Genomic DNA, 20409 nt, shown 5'->3' with positions numbered 1-20409 from the left:
ATTTTTAGGCCATTATGCTCCAGAGTCTAAAGGATATCGTGGAACAAACCAACCAGACCAAAAACAAGACCGAACCCAGCGCCCCGGGCCTCCAACCCAGGTATGGAGCACCTGAGCAGCTGGAACCTTTTATATTTTCTACCAAAATCCTGCCAGGTGGGCCTCCACCCTCCGCCACCTCCCCACCCCCCAATCCGGACGGGAATGCCAAACAACCTAGGCACAGGTGTGTTACTCACCCAAAAGACGTCTTCCAAACCCAAAACCGTTTCTTTGCTGCAAAACAAAACTAGGCGCCGGAGGCCCACAGCGTCTCACTGAGGAAACCCGGGGCACAGTCCCCGGAACAGAAGGACGAGGCAGCTGCTTGGACTCAAAATACCAGCAAGGGACCGACCAGCCACGGGCGAAAGGTCCGTCTGGACTCACCCCCGGCCGGCTCACCATCTTTGTCCCCGAACCTTTTGCGTGACGTGCAGCAGGTGAAGTCGCTGAGACGCCGAGGTTTGCAGCACAGAGGGTTTAGTTCACAAGGCAGCCACGCGGGGAGACAGAAGAGAAAGGCTCAGACCCGCCTCCCGGAAGGCAAGATGCTCGGGGTATATTATGGGATGACCAATAAAGCAGCAGGGTGGTCCGAGGCGTGGGGAGAGTGGGGATAGGTGATTGCGAAAAGGCGTGGTCATCGTCATCCTGAGCAGGTGTGGCTCAGCTACAGGCCTCTGCACCTTCAAAAGTGGAGGGTGGGAATTCCCTGGTGGACCAGCGGTTAGGACTCTGCGCTTGCACTGCAGGGGGCACGGGTTCCATCCCTGGTCGGAGAACTAAGATCCTGCAAGCGGCGTGGCGTGGCCAAAGGAAAAAAACAAGAGGTGCTTAGCACGATCTGAGGGTGGCTCTCTGACGTCAAAAGGCCACCCATGTGGAGGGTCAGTGGTCCTATCCAGTCTTAACCAGCTCAGCTCAAACTACACACAGCTGACTCCAAGCTCCTGGAAGACAACTCGGGGAAACATCTTATTGTGGAGGCTCCGTGCTGCTTGGAGGACTGCAAGTCTTAAGTGACCTTGATTAGTGAAGGCAGGTGAAATGGGTTTGACTGATAATTACCCGGTTTTACCACCCCCCCCCCATCTTTACATCATTCCTCCATCTCGAGGGAAGAGGGGGCGATGACTGAATGTAATTCCTGCCGAGAAGAGGCATAGGGCTAACACAGCACTGTATTCAATGAATCAACTATACTCCAATTAAAAACAACAAAAGCAGAGGGCTAACCAAAGCTTCACGAATGCAACTGTTTAGTGCTCACTTGAAACCATTCTCTTGTTCCCAGTTTCAAGTTAGCACTTTGATCCCAAGAAACAGATACTACCTACGTGCCAGCTATCATAGGCCCAAGATTGATCATTGAAACGGCGGACAAATACGTACCCTGAGGGGGCACACACTGTTAAAATGAAGGCTTATTTTAGGGATTTTATCTAGGACAAGGTCAAGCCAGCGATCAGTATCTTACCTTTTGACATATTGGAGAGTCCCAATCATTATCAGTTTGGCTGAAACACTTAAATATGGAAGGAACACAGGCTGGGGAAAAATGTTTTCTGTCCTCACCTAATATAACCTTGACAGGGGTAGACTACAGTCTTTTTTTTTTTTAAATCTGAGGTCCCAAGGACCAAATTTCACCTTAGACAAGGAAAAACACGACAGGAAATTCTGTTGATTAGCCTAATCTGATATGTTACAGTGAGGTTAAGGACAGTCAAAAAATTAATGACAGGTAATTCCCTGGTGGTCCAGTGGTTAAGACTTCATGCTTCCAAAGCAGGGGGCTCAGTTTCAATCCCTGGTTGGGAAACTAAGATCCCACATGCCTCGTGGTGCGGCCAAAACAAATAATTAAAAACAAAATTAATGACAGGCAGGATCAAGGGGTCAGCATGATCAAATACAGAAAAAGGTTTTGGATGAAATATCCAACAGCTAGAGAGAGTACCTGCTTTTGCCCAAGTATGAGAAGTCCTAATCATTGAATTGTCCTTGCAAGCCTTAATTTCTTTCTTGTGGCTTCTTTCTGAAAAGCCGCTTAAAATCTGTTAGGGGTTCACTTGCCCACTGGGAGAAGTCAGTGTAGGGGGTCTGGAGCCAGCCAAGGCTTGGACGATCTCAGTCGACAGTTCTCTGCAGTATGGTTTCCATTTCCCGTCACGTTCCACACAAGGTCCAGTCTAGGGAGAATGAAGCTGGTCTTCCGGATGTTTACTCTTGCAAGATTTCAGTCTAGAGGGTCATCTCCTCCTCCTCTAAGAGCTTCCTAACATGGTCTTGCCACGAATCCAAAGTTGGGGATCGAAATGCAGCAGAACCAAGCTATTCCCCGGGATCCCCACAATTGCCTCCTGATAGTGGAAACTGCAACCCAGGCTAGAGCTTCCCTTCTGTCAGGGAGCAAGTCTCTCTGTCCTTACGGGAGTTCAAAACTCAAGTATTTAACAGAGGGCAGAGAACTACGCCTTTTTCTTGGACACCTTATAGCTTCATTCAGTCACAAAGTTCAAAATCAAAACTGTATTCTGGCCTCAGGTGTCCTTTGTTTTACTGGCAATCAGAACGATACCATCCACATACAGGAACAGGGCTCCCTCGTTTAGTTGAAGGGCCTTCAAATATTTCACCAGGATCTACAAACATGGGGGAATTTTTAAGTCCCTGAGGACTTCCTGTCCAGCAATACTGTTGTTTTACCCTTGTATCTAGATCTTCCCATTAAAAGCACACCATTCTTGGAGTTCAAATCTCAAGGGTATGCAAAACAAACCCCCAAACCTCCTTCAAATCCAGTTCAGTAAACCAACAAAAATCTCTGGTGAGCAGTAGGGAGGAGAGTGTATGGATTAGGGACTACTGGATGAGAATCTTCCACAATTCGATTAATTGCTTTTAAGTAATGCACAAACCAATATTCATCTCTACCTGGTTCTAGACTGGTAAAACTGGAGTATAAGGTGACTCGCAGGGACGCGTAAAATCATATTCGAGGAAGGCTGTTAGCAGGGGATGAATTCCATGCTTTGCCTGCTCCTTCACTGGGTACTGCATGAAGTTTGGAATTTTTGCCCCAGGGCAGAGCCTCAGCTGTACGGGTGTAGCTATCTTTGCTTTTCCCAGCCTCCCATCTGCCCATACCTCTGGACTCACCTTCTGCAGTACCTCTTCCAAAATGGCTGCCGGCTGTTCCCTTTGAGGTCGGAGCAATAGAGCCTGCGATGTACAAGCCTGCTCTGGTGGAACTGTGGTGTCCACTCCTCCAGGTGCAAAGGTAACCTTGGCATTTAAGTTGGTAAATCTCATCCCGGAAGGGGACTGGGGCATTCAGGCTTGTCCAGAAAGCTATGCTTCAGATGGGCCCTCCTCCACCTGAGAGTCTAGCAGCTGGAGAAAAGGCTTTTTCAAGGTTTCTCTGGACACCCCAGTTGCTAACATAAGACTCAGAACAAAATTTAGTAAGTCTTGTATTTTAAACCGAGTAAGTGGCCCCCTGCCATAATCACCCAGGGCTCCATAGGGGAGATACTGAGACAGTCAGGATTTAAAGGAGCCTCTGGGCCCAGTCTTTCTTGGTCACTGTCTTTGTCAGTTAACTCTGGCATCTGATGTGCCACCTGTTTACCTTCTTCAAGAGTCTTACTTAGGATGTCCCTGCTGTTTGCAATATGCACATTGGCGGGATCCCACTATCAGATGTCCTGCTACCTCTGGCCGGCTCCCTCGGCGGGGGGGTCCTCCATTTGGTCCAGCTCTTCCCTCTGCTAAGGCAGCCGCCAGCAGAGCGGTCTGCTGTTTCATTCTCCAGTGTTCCCTTTTCTCCTGAGCCTGCTCCCTGCCATTACAAACTTTAAAGGCAATTTCAACAAGTTGAGACAAAGACATCCCTAAAGTCCCTCCCACCTCTGCAGTTGCTTCTGTATGCTGGGAGCACTCTGATCAATAAGTCACGTTAACCATCCTTAGATTCTCTGGAGCCTCAGGGTCTCTATCTGTATATTGCCTATAAGCTTTAAAGACCCTTTCTAGAAATTCTGAAGGATCCTCATTCAGTTTCTGTCTTACCTCCTGTACTTCACTGAGGCTTCACTGTCTCGGCGCCCTTCTTCGTAAGCCTGCAGGAATGCAGTCTCCATGATGCTTAAGTTTTAGCCCATCTCCAGCATTCACAGTCCAGTTAGGATCCACTGCTGGTACAGCTCCGCTTGCAGCAGCCCATAGGGGGCTGCCAGGGGATTCTGTATGAAGCCCATCTCCCTCCTCAGCACCACTCAACATTCTTCTGAAGTGGAGGGTATTTATTCAATGTTGAACACCTGCCCAAGTTGGGCTGTGGGTTGCAAAAAAATACCGATGAGGGCTTCCCAGGTGGCGCAGTGGTTGAGAGTCTGCCTGCCGATGCAGGGGACACGGGTTCGTGCCCCGGTCCGGGAAGATCCCACAGGCCGCGGAGCGGCTGGGCCCGTGAGCCATGGCCGCTGAGCCTGCGCGTCCGAAGCCTGTGCTCCGCAAAGGGAGAGGCCACAGCAGTGAGAGCCCCACGTACCCAAAAAACAAACAAACAATGAAAGAAGAGTTTCCATTCTCTTTGGGTCATCTCCGGAAGGTGGCATACTGCCCTTCCTAGGAAATAAATCCGAAGTTGCAAAGGGGGGATGGACCCAGATCCACCCCCTCAGCTGCCCAGTCTCAGCGTCCACACCCCATCGGGGACTCACCTGAATGGATACTGCCCTGCCTGCGAATGGGTAGCTCCCTGGCCAAATCCAGTGCCCTGCAGGTATGAGCGGGGCGACCATGCCTACTTCTCCATCCTCAGAGACTAGGAGGGCGCCCTCCACCCCAAGCCGGAGGCTGTGGCTCAGGCAGCAGCAGCGAAGGAGCAGGGGCGCCATCATATGGGGGCGGGGGAAGAGCAGTCGGGGTGCCCAGCTGAGCCCACAGCAAGTCCGCCTCCTCCTAATCAAGCAAACCAGGTTTCTTTGCCTTCCCTTCCTGTTGGGCCTTCATCATCTCTGCACGTGGTTTATTCTGACACGATAACGTAAAAGACTGTACATAAGCTACTTCATCCCATTTTTCTTCCCATTTACAAAATAAATCTAGTTGCAAACTTGTACTGTAACCTAAGGATCCATTTTTAGGCCATTATGCTCCAGAGTCTAAAGGATATCGTGGAACAAACCAACCAGACCAAAAACAAGACCGAACCCAGCGCCCCGGGCCTCCAACCCAGGTATGGAGCACCTGAGCAGCTGGAACCTTTTATATTTTCTACCAAAATCCTGCCAGGTGGGCCTCCACCCTCCGCCACCTCCCCACCCCCCAATCCGGACGGGAATGCCAAACAACCTAGGCACAGGTGTGTTACTCACCCAAAAGACGTCTTCCAAACCCAAAACCGTTTCTTTGCTGCAAAACAAAACTAGGCGCCGGAGGCCCACAGCGTCTCACTGAGGAAACCCGGGGCACAGTCCCCGGAACAGAAGGACGAGGCAGCTGCTTGGACTCAAAATACCAGCAAGGGACCGACCAGCCACGGGCGAAAGGTCCGTCTGGACTCACCCCCGGCCGGCTCACCATCTTTGTCCCCGAACCTTTTGCGTGACGTGCAGCAGGTGAAGTCGCTGAGACGCCGAGGTTTGCAGCACAGAGGGTTTAGTTCACAAGGCAGCCACGCGGGGAGACAGAAGAGAAAGGCTCAGACCCGCCTCCCAGAAGGCAAGATGCTCGGGGTATATTATGGGATGACCAATAAAGCAGCAGGGTGGTCCGAGGCGTGGGGAGAGTGGGGATAGGTGATTGCGAAAAGGCGTGGTCATCGTCATCCTGAGCAGGTGTGGCTCAGCTACAGGCCTCTGCACCTTCAAAAGTGGAGGGTGGGAATTCCCTGGTGGACCAGCGGTTAGGACTCTGCGCTTGCACTGCAGGGGGCACGGGTTCCATCCCTGGTCGGAGAACTAAGATCCTGCAAGCGGCGTGGCGTGGCCAAAGGAAAAAAACAAGAGGTGCTTAGCACGATCTGAGGGTGGCTCTCTGACGTCAAAAGGCCACCCATGTGGAGGGTCAGTGGTCCTATCCAGTCTTAACCAGCTCAGCTCAAACTACACACAGCTGACTCCAAGCTCCTGGAAGACAACTCGGGGAAACATCTTATTGTGGAGGCTCCGTGCTGCTTGGAGGACTGCAAGTCTTAAGTGACCTTGATTAGTGAAGGCAGGTGAAATGGGTTTGACTGATAATTACCCGGTTTTACCACCCCCCCCCCATCTTTACATCATTCCTCCATCTCGAGGGAAGAGGGGGCGATGACTGAATGTAATTCCTGCCGAGAAGAGGCATAGGGCTAACACAGCACTGTATTCAATGAATCAACTATACTCCAATTAAAAACAACAAAAGCAGAGGGCTAACCAAAGCTTCACGAATGCAACTGTTTAGTGCTCACTTGAAACCATTCTCTTGTTCCCAGTTTCAAGTTAGCACTTTGATCCCAAGAAACAGATACTACCTACGTGCCAGCTATCATAGGCCCAAGATTGATCATTGAAACGGCGGACAAATACGTACCCTGAGGGGGCACACACTGTTAAAATGAAGGCTTATTTTAGGGATTTTATCTAGGACAAGGTCAAGCCAGCGATCAGTATCTTACCTTTTGACATATTGGAGAGTCCCAATCATTATCAGTTTGGCTGAAACACTTAAATATGGAAGGAACACAGGCTGGGGAAAAATGTTTTCTGTCCTCACCTAATATAACCTTGACAGGGGTAGACTACAGTCTTTTTTTTTTTTAAATCTGAGGTCCCAAGGACCAAATTTCACCTTAGACAAGGAAAAACACGACAGGAAATTCTGTTGATTAGCCTAATCTGATATGTTACAGTGAGGTTAAGGACAGTCAAAAAATTAATGACAGGTAATTCCCTGGTGGTCCAGTGGTTAAGACTTCATGCTTCCAAAGCAGGGGGCTCAGTTTCAATCCCTGGTTGGGAAACTAAGATCCCACATGCCTCGTGGTGCGGCCAAAACAAATAATTAAAAACAAAATTAATGACAGGCAGGATCAAGGGGTCAGCATGATCAAATACAGAAAAAGGTTTTGGATGAAATATCCAACAGCTAGAGAGAGTACCTGCTTTTGCCCAAGTATGAGAAGTCCTAATCATTGAATTGTCCTTGCAAGCCTTAATTTCTTTCTTGTGGCTTCTTTCTGAAAAGCCGCTTAAAATCTGTTAGGGGTTCACTTGCCCACTGGGAGAAGTCAGTGTAGGGGGTCTGGAGCCAGCCAAGGCTTGGACGATCTCAGTCGACAGTTCTCTGCAGTATGGTTTCCATTTCCCGTCACGTTCCACACAAGGTCCAGTCTAGGGAGAATGAAGCTGGTCTTCCGGATGTTTACTCTTGCAAGATTTCAGTCTAGAGGGTCATCTCCTCCTCCTCTAAGAGCTTCCTAACATGGTCTTGCCACGAATCCAAAGTTGGGGATCGAAATGCAGCAGAACCAAGCTATTCCCCGGGATCCCCACAATTGCCTCCTGATAGTGGAAACTGCAACCCAGGCTAGAGCTTCCCTTCTGTCAGGGAGCAAGTCTCTCTGTCCTTACGGGAGTTCAAAACTCAAGTATTTAACAGAGGGCAGAGAACTACGCCTTTTTCTTGGACACCTTATAGCTTCATTCAGTCACAAAGTTCAAAATCAAAACTGTATTCTGGCCTCAGGTGTCCTTTGTTTTACTGGCAATCAGAACGATACCATCCACATACAGGAACAGGGCTCCCTCGTTTAGTTGAAGGGCCTTCAAATATTTCACCAGGATCTACAAACATGGGGGAATTTTTAAGTCCCTGAGGACTTCCTGTCCAGCAATACTGTTGTTTTACCCTTGTATCTAGATCTTCCCATTAAAAGCACACCATTCTTGGAGTTCAAATCTCAAGGGTATGCAAAACAAACCCCCAAACCTCCTTCAAATCCAGTTCAGTAAACCAACAAAAATCTCTGGTGAGCAGTAGGGAGGAGAGTGTATGGATTAGGGACTACTGGATGAGAATCTTCCACAATTCGATTAATTGCTTTTAAGTAATGCACAAACCAATATTCATCTCTACCTGGTTCTAGACTGGTAAAACTGGAGTATAAGGTGACTCGCAGGGACGCGTTAAATCATATTCGAGGAAGGCTGTTAGCAGGGGATGAATTCCATGCTTTGCCTGCTCCTTCACTGGGTACTGCATGAAGTTTGGAATTTTTGCCCCAGGGCAGAGCCTCAGCTGTACGGGTGTAGCTATCTTTGCTTTTCCCAGCCTCCCATCTGCCCATACCTCTGGACTCACCTTCTGCAGTACCTCTTCCAAAATGGCTGCCGGCTGTTCCCTTTGAGGTCGGAGCAATAGAGCCTGCGATGTACAAGCCTGCTCTGGTGGAACTGTGGTGTCCACTCCTCCAGGTGCAAAGGTAACCTTGGCATTTAAGTTGGTAAATCTCATCCCGGAAGGGGACTGGGGCATTCAGGCTTGTCCAGAAAGCTATGCTTCAGATGGGCCCTCCTCCACCTGAGAGTCTAGCAGCTGGAGAAAAGGCTTTTTCAAGGTTTCTCTGGACACCCCAGTTGCTAACATAAGACTCAGAACAAAATTTAGTAAGTCTTGTATTTTAAACCGAGTAAGTGGCCCCCTGCCATAATCACCCAGGGCTCCATAGGGGAGATACTGAGACAGTCAGGATTTAAAGGAGCCTCTGGGCCCAGTCTTTCTTGGTCACTGTCTTTGTCAGTTAACTCTGGCATCTGATGTGCCACCTGTTTACCTTCTTCAAGAGTCTTACTTAGGATGTCCCTGCTGTTTGCAATATGCACATTGGCGGGATCCCACTATCAGATGTCCTGCTACCTCTGGCCGGCTCCCTCGGCGGGGGGGTCCTCCATTTGGTCCAGCTCTTCCCTCTGCTAAGGCAGCCGCCAGCAGAGCGGTCTGCTGTTTCATTCTCCAGTGTTCCCTTTTCTCCTGAGCCTGCTCCCTGCCATTACAAACTTTAAAGGCAATTTCAACAAGTTGAGACAAAGACATCCCTAAAGTCCCTCCCACCTCTGCAGTTGCTTCTGTATGCTGGGAGCACTCTGATCAATAAGTCACGTTAACCATCCTTAGATTCTCTGGAGCCTCAGGGTCTCTATCTGTATATTGCCTATAAGCTTTAAAGACCCTTTCTAGAAATTCTGAAGGATCCTCATTCAGTTTCTGTCTTACCTCCTGTACTTCACTGAGGCTTCACTGTCTCGGCGCCCTTCTTCGTAAGCCTGCAGGAATGCAGTCTCCATGATGCTTAAGTTTTAGCCCATCTCCAGCATTCACAGTCCAGTTAGGATCCACTGCTGGTACAGCTCCGCTTGCAGCAGCCCATAGGGGGCTGCCAGGGGATTCTGTATGAAGCCCATCTCCCTCCTCAGCACCACTCAACATTCTTCTGAAGTGGAGGGTATTTATTCAATGTTGAACACCTGCCCAAGTTGGGCTGTGGGTTGCAAAAAAATACCGATGAGGGCTTCCCAGGTGGCGCAGTGGTTGAGAGTCTGCCTGCCGATGCAGGGGACACGGGTTCGTGCCCCGGTCCGGGAAGATCCCACAGGCCGCGGAGCGGCTGGGCCCGTGAGCCATGGCCGCTGAGCCTGCGCGTCCGAAGCCTGTGCTCCGCAAAGGGAGAGGCCACAGCAGTGAGAGCCCCACGTACCCAAAAAACAAACAAACAATGAAAGAAGAGTTTCCATTCTCTTTGGGTCATCTCCGGAAGGTGGCATACTGCCCTTCCTAGGAAATAAATCCGAAGTTGCAAAGGGGGGATGGACCCAGATCCACCCCCTCAGCTGCCCAGTCTCAGCGTCCACACCCCATCGGGGACTCACCTGAATGGATACTGCCCTGCCTGCGAATGGGTAGCTCCCTGGCCAAATCCAGTGCCCTGCAGGTATGAGCGGGGCGACCATGCCTACTTCTCCATCCTCAGAGACTAGGAGGGCGCCCTCCACCCCAAGCCGGAGGCTGTGGCTCAGGCAGCAGCAGCGAAGGAGCAGGGGCGCCATCATATGGGGGCGGGGGAAGAGCAGTCGGGGTGCCCAGCTGAGCCCACAGCAAGTCCGCCTCCTCCTAATCAAGCAAACCAGGTTTCTTTGCCTTCCCTTCCTGTTGGGCCTTCATCATCTCTGCACGTGGTTTATTCTGACACGATAACGTAAAAGACTGTACATAAGCTACTTCATCCCATTTTTCTTCCCATTTACAAAATAAATCTAGTTGCAAACTTGTACTGTAACCTAAGGATCCATTTTTAGGCCATTATGCTCCAGAGTCTAAAGGATATCGTGGAACAAACCAACCAGACCAAAAACAAGACCGAACCCAGCGCCCCGGGCCTCCAACCCAGGTATGGAGCACCTGAGCAGCTGGAACCTTTTATATTTTCTACCAAAATCCTGCCAGGTGGGCCTCCACCCTCCGCCACCTCCCCACCCCCCAATCCGGACGGGAATGCCAAACAACCTAGGCACAGGTGTGTTACTCACCCAAAAGACGTCTTCCAAACCCAAAACCGTTTCTTTGCTGCAAAACAAAACTAGGCGCCGGAGGCCCACAGCGTCTCACTGAGGAAACCCGGGGCACAGTCCCCGGAACAGAAGGACGAGGCAGCTGCTTGGACTCAAAATACCAGCAAGGGACCGACCAGCCACGGGCGAAAGGTCCGTCTGGACTCACCCCCGGCCGGCTCACCATCTTTGTCCCCGAACCTTTTGCGTGACGTGCAGCAGGTGAAGTCGCTGAGACGCCGAGGTTTGCAGCACAGAGGGTTTAGTTCACAAGGCAGCCACGCGGGGAGACAGAAGAGAAAGGCTCAGACCCGCCTCCCAGAAGGCAAGATGCTCGGGGTATATTATGGGATGACCAATAAAGCAGCAGGGTGGTCCGAGGCGTGGGGAGAGTGGGGATAGGTGATTGCGAAAAGGCGTGGTCATCGTCATCCTGAGCAGGTGTGGCTCAGCTACAGGCCTCTGCACCTTCAAAAGTGGAGGGTGGGAATTCCCTGGTGGACCAGCGGTTAGGACTCTGCGCTTGCACTGCAGGGGGCACGGGTTCCATCCCTGGTCGGAGAACTAAGATCCTGCAAGCGGCGTGGCGTGGCCAAAGGAAAAAAACAAGAGGTGCTTAGCACGATCTGAGGGTGGCTCTCTGACGTCAAAAGGCCACCCATGTGGAGGGTCAGTGGTCCTATCCAGTCTTAACCAGCTCAGCTCAAACTACACACAGCTGACTCCAAGCTCCTGGAAGACAACTCGGGGAAACATTGTGGAGGCTCCGTGCTGCTTGGAGGACTGCAAGTCTTAAGTGACCTTGATTAGTGAAGGCAGGTGAAATGGGTTTGACTGATAATTACCCGGTTTTACCACCCCCCCCCCATCTTTACATCATTCCTCCATCTCGAGGGAAGAGGGGGCGATGACTGAATGTAATTCCTGCCGAGAAGAGGCATAGGGCTAACACAGCACTGTATTCAATGAATCAACTATACTCCAATTAAAAACAACAAAAGCAGAGGGCTAACCAAAGCTTCACGAATGCAACTGTTTAGTGCTCACTTGAAACCATTCTCTTGTTCCCAGTTTCAAGTTAGCACTTTGATCCCAAGAAACAGATACTACCTACGTGCCAGCTATCATAGGCCCAAGATTGATCATTGAAACGGCGGACAAATACGTACCCTGAGGGGGCACACACTGTTAAAATGAAGGCTTATTTTAGGGATTTTATCTAGGACAAGGTCAAGCCAGCGATCAGTATCTTACCTTTTGACATATTGGAGAGTCCCAATCATTATCAGTTTGGCTGAAACACTTAAATATGGAAGGAACACAGGCTGGGGAAAAATGTTTTCTGTCCTCACCTAATATAACCTTGACAGGGGTAGACTACAGTCTTTTTTTTTTTTTAAATCTGAGGTCCCAAGGACCAAATTTCACCTTAGACAAGGAAAAACACGACAGGAAATTCTGTTGATTAGCCTAATCTGATATGTTACAGTGAGGTTAAGGACAGTCAAAAAATTAATGACAGGTAATTCCCTGGTGGTCCAGTGGTTAAGACTTCATGCTTCCAAAGCAGGGGGCTCAGTTTCAATCCCTGGTTGGGAAACTAAGATCCCACATGCCTCGTGGTGCGGCCAAAACAAATAATTAAAAACAAAATTAATGACAGGCAGGATCAAGGGGTCAGCATGATCAAATACAGAAAAAGGTTTTGGATGAAATATCCAACAGCTAGAGAGAGTACCTGCTTTTGCCCAAGTATGAGAAGTCCTAATCATTGAATTGTCCTTGCAAGCCTTAATTTCTTTCTTGTGGCTTCTTTCTGAAAAGCCGCTTAAAATCTGTTAGGGGTTCACTTGCCCACTGGGAGAAGTCAGTGTAGGGGGTCTGGAGCCAGCCAAGGCTTGGACGATCTCAGTCGACAGTTCTCTGCAGTATGGTTTCCATTTCCCGTCACGTTCCACACAAGGTCCAGTCTAGGGAGAATGAAGCTGGTCTTCCGGATGTTTACTCTTGCAAGATTTCAGTCTAGAGGGTCATCTCCTCCTCCTCTAAGAGCTTCCTAACATGGTCTTGCCACGAATCCAAAGTTGGGGATCGAAATGCAGCAGAACCAAGCTATTCCCCGGGATCCCCACAATTGCCTCCTGATAGTGGAAACTGCAACCCAGGCTAGAGCTTCCCTTCTGTCAGGGAGCAAGTCTCTCTGTCCTTACGGGAGTTCAAAACTCAAGTATTTAACAGAGGGCAGAGAACTACGCCTTTTTCTTGGACACCTTATAGCTTCATTCAGTCACAAAGTTCAAAATCAAAACTGTATTCTGGCCTCAGGTGTCCTTTGTTTTACTGGCAATCAGAACGATACCATCCACATACTGGAACAGGGCTCCCTCGTTTAGTTGAAGGGCCTTCAAATATTTCGCCAGGATTTCTACAAACATCGTGGGGAAATTTTTTTTTTTTTTTTTTTTTTTTGCGGTACGCGGGCCTCTCACTGCTGTGGCCTCTCCCGTTGCGGAGCACAGGCTCCGGATACGCAGGCTCAGCGGCCATGGCTCACAGGCCCAGCCGCTCCGCGGCTGTGGGATCTTCCCAGACCGGGGCACGAACCCGTGTCCCCTGCATCGGCAGGCGGACTCTCAACCACTGCGACACCAGGGAAGCCCCATGGGGGAATTTTTAAGTCCCTGACGACTTCCTGTCCAGGAATACTGTTGTTTTACCCTTGTATCTAGATCTTCCCATTAAAAGCAAACCATTCTTGGGGGTCAAATCTCAAGGGTATGCAAAACAAACAAACCCCCAAACCTCCTTCAAATCCAGTTCAGTAAACCAACAAAAATCTCTGGTGAGCAGTAGGGAGGAGAGTGTATGGATTAGGGACTACTGGATGAGTATCTTCCACAATTCGATTAATTGCTTTTAAGTAATGCACAAACCAATATTCATCTCTACCTGGTTCTAGACTGGTAAAACTGGAGTATAAGGTGACTCGCAGGGACGCGTTAAATCATATTCGAGGAAGGCTGTTAGCAGGAGATGAATTCCATGCTTTGCCTGCTCCTTCACTGGGTACTGCATGAAGTTTGGAATTTTTGCCCCAGGGCAGAGCCTCAGCTGTACGGGTGTAGCTATCTTTGCTTTTCCCAGCCTCCCATCTGCCCATACCTCTGGACTCACCTTCTGCAGTACCTCTTCCAAAATGGCTGCCGGCTGTTCCCTTTGAGGTCGGAGCAATAGAGCCTGCGATGTACAAGCCTGCTCTGGTGGAACTGTGGTGTCCACTCCTCCAGGTGCAAAGGTAACCTTGGCATTTAAGTTGGTAAATCTCATCCCGGAAGGGGACTGGGGCATTCAGGCTTGTCCAGAAAGCTATGCTTCAGATGGGCCCTCCTCCACCTGAGAGTCTAGCAGCTGGAGAAAAGGCTTTTTCAAGGTTTCTCTGGACACCCCAGTTGCTAACATAAGACTCAGAACAAAATTTAGTAAGTCTTGTATTTTAAACCGAGTAAGTGGCCCCCTGCCATAATCACCCAGGGCTCCATAGGGGAGATACTGAGACAGGATTTAAAGGAGCCTCTGGGCCCAGTCTTTCTTGGTCACTGTCTTTGTCAGTTAACTCTGGCATCTGATGTGCCACCTGTTTTCCTTCTTCAAGAGTCTTACTGGGCTTCCCTGGTGGCGCAATGGTTGACAGTCCGTCTGCCGATGCAGGGGACACGGGTTCGTGCCCCGGTCCGGTAAGACACCACATGCCGCGGAGCGGCTGGGCTCGTGAGCCATGGCCGCTGAGCCTGCGCGTCCGGAGCCTGTGCTCCGCAAAGGGAGAGGCCACAACAGTGAGAGGCCCATGTACCGCAAAAAAAATAGTAATAATAATAATACCGATGAAAAAAGATTTTCCATTCTCTTTGGGTCATCTCCGGAAGGTGGCATATTGTTCTTCCAAGGAAATAAATCCGAAGTTGCCAAGGGGGGATGGACCCAGATCCACCCCCTCAGCTGCCCAGTCTCAGTGTCCACACCCCATCCGGGACTTACCTGAATGGAGACTGCCCTGCCTGAGAATGGGTAGCTCCCTGGCCAAATCCAGTGCCCTGCAGGTATGAGCGGGGAGACCATGCCTACTTCTCCATTCTCAGAGACTGGGAGGGTGCCCTCCACCCCAAGCCGGAGGCTGTGGCTCAGGCAGCAGCAGCGAAGGAGCAGGGGCGCCATCATATAGGGGCGGGGGAAGAGCAGCCGGGGTGCCCAGCTGAGCCCACAGCAAGTCCGCCTCCTCCTAATCAAGCAAAACACGTTTCTTTGCCTTCCCTTCCTGTTGGGCCTTCATCTTCTCTGCACGTGGTTTATTCCGACACAATAACGTAAAAGACTGTACGTAAGGTACTTCATCCCATTTTTCTTCCCATTTACAAAATAAATCTAGTTGCAAACTTGTACTGTAACCTAAGGATCCATTTTTAGGCCATTATGCTCCAGAGTCTAAAGGATATCGTGGAACAAACCAACCAGACCAAAAAAAAGACCGAACCGAGCGCCCCGGGCCTCCAACCCAGGTATGGAGCACCTGAGCAGCTGGAACCTTTTATATTTTCTACCAAAATCCTGCCAGGTGGGCCTCCACCCTCTCCCCCCTCTCCCACCCCCGAATCCGGACGGGAATGCCAAACAACCTAGGCACAGGTGTGTTACTCACCGAAAGGACGTCTTCCAAACCCAAAACCGTTTCTTTGCTGCAAAACAAAACTAGGTGCCGAAGGCCCACGGCGTCTCACTGAGGAAACCCGGGGCACAGTCCCCGGAACAGAAGGATGACGCAGCTGCTTGGACTCAAAATACCAGCAAGGGACCGACCAGCCACGGGCGAAAGGTCCGTCTGGACTCACCCCCGGCCGGCTCACCATCTTTGTCCCCGAACCTTTTGCGTGACGTGCAGCAGGCCAAATCGCTGAGACGCCGAGGTTTGCAGCACAGAGGGTTTAGTTCACAAGGCAGCCACGCGGAGAGACAGAAGAGAAAGGCTCGCTCAGACCTGCCTCCCGGAAGGCAAGATGCTCGGGGTATATTATGGGATGACCAATAAAGCAGCAGGGTGGTCCGAGGCGTGGGGAGCGTGGGGATAGGTGATTGCGAAAAGGCGTGGTCATCGTCATCCTGAGCAGGTGTGGCTCAGCTGCAGGCCTCTGCACCTTCAAAACTAGAGGGGTGGGAATTCCCTGGCGGACCAGCGGTTAGGACTCTGCGCTTCCACTGCAGGGGGCACGGGTTCCATCCCTGGTCGGAGAACTAAGATCCTGCAAGCGGCGTGGCCAAAGAAAAAAAAAGAGGTGCTTAGCATGATCTGAGGGTGGCTCTCTGACGTCAAAAGGCCACCCATGTGGAGGGTCAGTGGTCCTATCCAGTCTTAACCAGCTCAGCTCAAACTACACACAGCTGACTCCAAGCTCCTGGAAGACAACTCGGGGAAACACCTTATTGTGTAGGCTCCGTGCTGCTTGGATGACTGCAAGTCTTAAATGGCCTTGATTAGTGAAGGCAGGTGAAATGGGTTTGACCAATAATCACCCAGCAAGGAAGTGTTAGAGCCGCCACATGAACCCAGGCAGTATGACTGCAGAGTCCATCCTGCCGGTCCCAGCCCCACAGGGCTGTGCCGCTTCAGGGAGAGGCATGCGGAGCCCAAACCTGGCAGGGAGGGTGCCAGGCATAAGGCTGTTCCTTTAGTGAGACCCCTGTGTGTTGTGTGTGTGTGTTCGCATAATGTGTGTCATAATATCTAATAGTTTTAAATACAGTCGCTCCTCATGGCCCACCGGTTCTATTTCTGTGAATTGGCCTATTCACTCAGTGTTATTCGTAACCCCAAAATCAATACTCCTGGTGCTTTTGCTGCCGTTTGCATGAGCAAAGTAGCAACATTTTGAGTTGCCCGATGCACGTGTTCCCGGCTGAGGCCAAACAAGGCGACACTCGGCCTTCTTGTTTTAGCTCAAACCTACTTCATCGCAGGCCTTTCTTTGCATTTTTCTGCTTTTTCTTGATGATTTTGCCATTTAAACAAAATGGCCCCCAGGCACCGTGCCGAAGCTCCAGCTAGTGTTTCTAAGCACAAGGAGGGTGGGGTGTGTCTTAGAGCACCTTCGCTCAGGCCTGAGTCATGATGCTCTGAGTTCAACACTAGTGAATCAGTAATGTATACTAATGAAAGTGTCTTGAAACGAAAAACACACATAATGTCAAGACTGAATCAGGAAGAAATAGAAAATATGAACAGACCAATCACAAGCACTGAAATTGAAACTGTGATTATAAATCTTCCAACAAACAAAAGCCCAGGACCAGATGGCTTCACAGGCGAATTCTATCAAACATTTAGAGAAGAGCTAACACCTATCCTTCTCAAACGCTTCCAAAATATAGCAGAGGGAGGAACACTCCCAAACTCATTCTACGAGGCCACCATCACCCTGATACCAAAACCAGACAAGGATGTCACAAAGAAAGAAAACTACAGGCCAATATCACTAATGAACATAGATGCAAAAATCCTCAACAAAATACTAGCAAACAGAATCCAACAGCACATTAAACGGATCATACACCATGATCAAGTGGGGTTTATTCCAGGAATGCAAGGATTCTTCAATATACGCAAATCCATCAACGTGATACACCATAGTAACAAACTGAAGGAGAAAAACCATATGATCATCTCAATAGATGCAGAGAAAGCTTTCAACAAAATTCAACACCCATTTATGATAAAAACCCTGCAGAAAGTAGGCATAGAGGGAACTTTCCTCAACATAATAAAGGCCATATATGACAAACCCACAGCCAACATAGTCCTCAATGGTGAAAAACTGAAAGCATTTCCACTAAGATCAGGAACAAGACAAGGTTGCCCACTCTCACCACTCTTATTCAACATAGTTTTGGAAGTTTTAGCCACAGCAATCAGAGAAGAAAAGGAAATAAATGGAATCCAAATCAGAAAAGAAGTAAAGCTGTCACTGTTTGCAGATAACATGATACTATACATAGAGAATCCTAAACATGCTACCAGAAAACTTCTAGAGCTAATCAATGAATTTGGTAAAGTAGCAGGATACAAAATTAATGCACAGAAATCTCTGGCATTCCTATACACTAATGATGAGAAATCTGAAAGTGAAATCAAGAAAACACTCCCATTTACCACTGCAACAAAAAGAATAAAATATCTAGGAATAAACCTACCTAAGGAGACAAAAGACCTGTATGCAGAAAATTATAAGACACTGATGAAAGAAATTAAAGATGATACAAATAGATGGAGAGATATACCATGTTCTTGGATTGGAAGAATCAACATTGTGAAAATGACTCTACTACCCAAAGCAATCTACAGATTCAATGAAATCCCTATCAAACTACCAGTGACATTTTTCACAGAACTAGAACAAAGTATTTCACAATTTGTATGGAGACACAAAAGACCCCAAATAGCCAAAGCAATCTTGAGAACGAAAAACGGAGCTGGAGGAATCAGGCTCCCTGACTTCAGACTATACTACAAAGCTACAGTAATCAAGACAGTATGGTACTGGCACAAAAACAGAAAGATAGATCAATGGAACAGGATAGAAAGCCCAGAGATAAACCCATGCACATATGGTCACCTTATCTTTGATAAAGGAGGCAGGAATGTACAGTGGAGAAAGGACAGCCTCTTCAATAAGTGGTGCTGGGAAAACTGGACAGGTACATGTAAAAGTATGAAATTAGATCACTCCCTAACACCATACACAAAAATAAGCTCAAAATGGATTAAAGACCTAAATGTAAGGCCAGAAACTATCAATCTCTTAGAGGAAAACATAGGCAGGACACTATGACATAAATCACAGCAAGATCCTTTTTGACCCACCTCCTAGAGAAATGGAAATAAAAACAAAAATAAACAAATGGGACCTAATGAAACTTCAAAGCTTTTGCACAGCAAAGGAAACCATAAACAAGACCAAAAGACAACCCTCAGAATGGGAGAAAATATTTGCAAATGAAGCAACTGACAAAGGATTAACCTCCAAAATTTATAAGCAGCTCGTGCAGCTTAATAACAAAAAAAACAAACAACCCAATCCAAAAATGGGCAGAAGACCTACGTAGACATTTCTCCAAAGAAGATATACAGACTGCCAACAAACACATGAAAGAATGCTCAACATCACTAATCATTAGAGAAATGCAAATCAAAACTACAATGAAATATCATCTCACACCAGTCAGAATGGCCATCATAAAAAAAACCTAGAAACAATAAATGCTGGAGAGGGTGTGGAGAAAAGGGAACCCTCTTGCACTGTTGGTGGGAATGTAAATTGATACAGCCACTGTGGAGAACAGTATGGAGGTTCCTTAAAAAACTACAAATAGAACTACCATATGACCCAGCAATCCCACTACTGGGCATATACCCTGAGAAAACCATAATTCAAAAAGAGTCATGTACCAAAATGTTCATTGCAGCTCTATTTACAATAGCCCAGAGATGGAAACAACCTAAGTGTCCATCATCGGATGAATCGATAAAGAAGATGTGGCACATATATACAATGGAATATTACTCAGCCATAAAAAGAAATGAAATTGAGCTATTTGTAATGAGGTGGATAGACCTAGAGTCTGTCATACAGAGTGAAGTAAGTCAGAAAGAGAGAGACAAATACCGTATGCTAACACATATATATATGGAATTTAAGAAAAAAAAATGTCATGAAGAACCTAGGGGTAAGACAGGAATAAAGACACAGATCTACTAGAAAATGGACTTGAGGATATGGGGAGGGGGAAGGGTAAGCTGTGACAAAGCAAGAGAGAGGCATGGACATATATACACTACCAAACGTAAGGTAGATAGCTAGTGGGAAGCAGCCGCATAGCACAGGGAGATCAGCTGGTGCTATGTGATCGCCTGGAGGGGTGGGATAGGGAGGGTGGGAGGGAGGGAGACGCAAGAGGGAAGAGATATGGGAACATATGTATATAGATAACTGATTCATTTTGTTGTAAAGCAGAAACTAACCCACCATTGTAAAGCAATTATACTCCAATAAAAAAAAAGATTTAAAAAAAAACCACATAAAACAAGGCTGTATGTTGATTGGTGGATGTGGCCCGAGGCTCACAGAAACCTCACCCTGTTTTTCCCCAGGCAGGAATGGTTGGTTCAGTGTCTGCTAATCCAGTGTCTGCGGCCACTTTATGGAATCTAACTACCATGAATGAGAGTTAACTGTGCGTGTGTTTGGAGAATGAGGGGACGTGGGTGTGCAGCCTTGCAGTGACAGGGACAGATGTTCCCTAAACAAGGAATTGTACTTTAGAGCCACAGTCCCTGGGGCTATCAATCCTTTATCTCACCCAACCAGGCAGCTGGACTGACCAGTCCCAGGTGAATGTGGGATCACGGTGGGGGCGGGGGGTCGCACAGGAACCCAGCACTCCCCTCCTCTCCTGAGGTCTTATACTACCCTGTAGAGTCACTCTCCCACTTTCTAAAAGGCATTTTTTCGTGTCCTCCCTCCCCAGGCCTCTCCCTTTCCCCACCCCTTGCGGTAACTGTTTCACAGAAGCACTTCATCCCGGGTCTCCTGGCCCCTTCCCGGCAGCGAGCAGCCCGGTGCTTCCCATTGAGAAGCAACAGAACAGGAGCCCTTGTCCCCGTGCCCTCCTGCCACTGTCACCCCACTCACCTCCTCCCCTTCTCGGCTAAACTCCCCCAGGGTTCTCTGCG

The 20409-nt window shown here is 48.8% G+C and overlaps 1 protein-coding gene across 8 annotated transcripts in view; it reads right to left on the bottom strand.

Annotated features, from left to right (window-relative positions):
* ALKBH4 (alkB homolog 4, lysine demethylase) overlaps positions 1–20409 on the bottom strand; it is a 77728-nt gene that overhangs the window by 32111 nt on the left and 25208 nt on the right. The window contains exon 6 of one of the 8 annotated variants that reach the window (XM_049698870.1): positions 3059–3482. The exons of 5 other annotated variants lie outside the window; for them this stretch is intronic. The gene's annotated coding sequence lies outside the window, so the exon portion shown is untranslated. Of the gene's footprint in view, positions 1–3058; positions 3483–8121; positions 8670–13300; positions 14087–20409 lie in introns of those variants that run through there. 2 more of the 8 variants (XM_049698873.1, XM_049698868.1) reach the window with 2 other exon arrangements.

This window comes from Orcinus orca, chromosome 16, assembly GCF_937001465.1.
Source record: "Orcinus orca chromosome 16, mOrcOrc1.1, whole genome shotgun sequence".
Lineage (NCBI taxonomy): Eukaryota > Metazoa > Chordata > Mammalia > Artiodactyla > Delphinidae > Orcinus > Orcinus orca.
Note: the sequence above shows the minus strand (reverse complement) of the source record. Positions and strands in the feature narration are given on the sequence as shown.